Source organism: Orycteropus afer, unplaced genomic scaffold (assembly GCF_000298275.1).
Source record: "Orycteropus afer afer isolate SDZICR_OR568_19922 unplaced genomic scaffold, OryAfe1.0 scaffold00150, whole genome shotgun sequence".
NCBI classification, from domain to species: Eukaryota; Metazoa; Chordata; class Mammalia; order Tubulidentata; family Orycteropodidae; genus Orycteropus; species Orycteropus afer.
In genome coordinates this window covers 8,132,699-8,135,597 of record NW_006921737.1, presented here as the reverse complement: position 1 = coordinate 8,135,597, position 2,899 = coordinate 8,132,699, and the positions used below count along the sequence as shown (strand labels likewise).

Genomic DNA, 2,899 nt, shown 5'->3' with positions numbered 1-2,899 from the left:
AGAGAGTTCCAATGCTGCTTCTTCCTCAGGGATGTGTTCTGGGTCTGTATCCTTTTCCCTTGTTTCTACTACTTTATCTTGCTTCTTTGTGTGGACTGTGATGGTCTGTTGTCTCCAAGACATAATTGCGTTATTGTATTTAGATCTCTGTTAACTGTTTGTGAAGAGCAGAAGGGTGATGCAGGCTCTTCTTGGTGGTTGTTTATCATTGTCCTGTTGGTGGAGAAGGAAGTGGTGGCTCTCATTCAGTAAGTGAAGCTCCAGGAGGTGTGGGTATAGTTGTGTCATATGGAGACTGTTGCTGTCTTACACTCAGTTGAACAAGAATAACAACTGAATAACCATCAAAAAAGTAAAAGCAAATGGACAAAAAATACACCATTTAATCCCACAGGAACAGTAACTAAAAAAATAAAAAATGCAAAAAGAAGGGGAAAAAAAACCCCTGCTATATCTGGGGAGAGGGAAATAGGAGAAAAAGGTAGAGAAGGAGAATAGTGAAGTGAAAAATACAAAAATGCAAAAAGAAAAACAAGGAACAGTGTTAACCATGAGACAGAAAAAAAAAAAAAAAATGCAACCAGGAACAGAGAAAAGAAAAAAAGCTGAAAACTTGAAACTGGGAGGGGAAGAATAAATAATAATAGTAAAAATGACAAAAGTAATAATAATAATAGTTTAAAACAGACAAAAATAAACTAAAAACAGAAAAAAGAAGAAAAAATTGGGGCAGGGTGGGGCAGGACACCCAGGCTCTGTCCTACCACACAGACTGGGATGGAATTCCTGCTGGCCCAGAAAGTGAGGATGGCTGCACCTCTGTTCACCAAAAGGGTGTGGTGTATAAGAGTAACAAGGAGAATGTCGCACCTTCCCAGTCATTGGGGTCCAGAATGCCTTTGGGGTTCCCAGCAAGTGGAGCCTGTTCTTAAGTCCCTGGAATCTGGGAGAACACTGTTGCTTTAAATATCCAAAATGGTCAAGCTGCTTGTAAATATTCAAAATGGCTGCAACCTCCAGGCAGACAAAAGTCCACTACTCAGCCCACCTTCCTCTTCACTGCCTCCCCTTTTATTCCCCAGCTGCCAGTGCAGTCCCTGGGTAGCAGGGCCGATTATTAGGTTAATTCTTAGGTCTTACCACCTCTCAGCAATATCCAAGCTGTGTATGCCATCAAGATCACTGCCAGACCACAGCTTTGTATGTCTCCTTTTTTGGTGTTTTCATGGAAATTCTTCTGCTAGTTTGAGTTTAGTCCACTTATATATCCTTACCTTCATGGTTCAGGGGTCCAGAATTATCTTCTGTATCTGTGTTAATTGGTTCCCCTTTTCTTTGTTGAAGAGGGTCTGTGCAGTCTTTCTACCTATTCCGCCATCTTACCAGAACTTGAGATGTGGTTTTTAAAGATACCTTTTCATCTGCTTTTATTTTAAAGTGGAAGTATTTATTCTAAACTGAGGGATAATAGAAAATTCTATTCTCTCTAAAAACCCTTACATCAATCACCTCATGCAATTAGGAGTTTTGCATCAGACTATGTACAATGCTCAATTTAGGCAAACAATTGCCCTAATCAGTGTTTGCACAGGGGCATAGCTTGGGGGGCAAAAGTGCATAGGTAGGAAAGACCTGAGGAAGAGGTAACTACAGGGAGGAAATGGGAAGAGAGCTGTTACATTGTGGGGAATTTCAGTCAATGTTATGAAACAAAATGTATATGAAGTACTGTATGGAAAATGAATTTGCTCTGTAAACTTTCACCCAAATCACAATTAAAAAAAAAAAAAAATAGCCCTACCAAGAAAAGCCAGTTGATCCAGAACCATATTTACATTGGTGAAAAGTTTTTTTTTTGTTCTGAGAAACTGAAACCAGTTCTGAAGCCGACCTAAGCCAAAAGGAATGTATTGGAAGGACACTGGAGAAGTTGACAAAATAAAAGAAAAGCTGAACTACCCAGCCAAGAAACCACAACAGTGAGAATCTTGGAACCTCTCTCCAGCCATTCATCATTAATTGGAAAAACTCTCTGCATATGTCCATTGAAGGTTCAAATTCTCAGAAAAGAACACCTGCTGGCCTTCCCAATCAGACATCTCCATCTTTGGATGAATTAATTATGGCCAAATTAGGGGTGGCTAGGAGTCAGTACAACACATTTACCCGGGATGTTATTGTGACTCTGGCAGCCATGGTAAGTAATGATTACTACAACCTCCTTGGAATTCATCACCTGCCATATTTAACTTTTGCCCTTCTAATCCCTTTCTCCCAGGAACAGTCTTCAGGGCGTATTATTACTCTACTCTACACCAGGATCTGAGAAAAGCCTGTGATCCCTCACTTACTTATCGTTCACAAGTTTCCCATATTTGTGAATCTGATTTTCCATCGTGAAGTTGATTGTAGCTCCATACACGTGCTCACCATTAAATAGTTTCATTTTAGACTTGTACTCTTCATCTTGAAAATACCAAATCATATCAGGGAACCAAACTGTCAGTCCATAGTAACTGAAATAGGGAAAATAGAATGCGTGAACCATAGCATGTTTAACTCTTTCATTATCTGAGTCTACATTCTTGAATTGATATAGCTCAGTCATTTTAAAAAGATGGTTCATTATTAGAAAATCTAATAACAAAATTCATCATGTTAATAGATCTAACAAGAAAAATCATGATCATCTCCATAGATTCTGAAAAGGCATTTGATAAAAATCAACATTCATTCCTGATTTCAAACAAACAAAAAGACCCATAAATTAAGAATTGGTGGAATAGAATTGAAAAAAAAAAAAAGCATATCTCTCCTCAAAAGTTGGGTTTTTACTTAGTAGGGAAACAGTGGAGATGATCTCACTGAAATCAGCAACAGTAAGAAGATGCCCATTATC

The 2,899-nt window shown here is 38.6% G+C and overlaps 1 pseudogene; it reads right to left on the bottom strand.

Moving 5' to 3' along the window:
- The window catches only part of LOC103201424, a 113,334-nt pseudogene that overhangs the window by 35,902 nt on the left and 74,533 nt on the right, over positions 1-2,899 (bottom strand).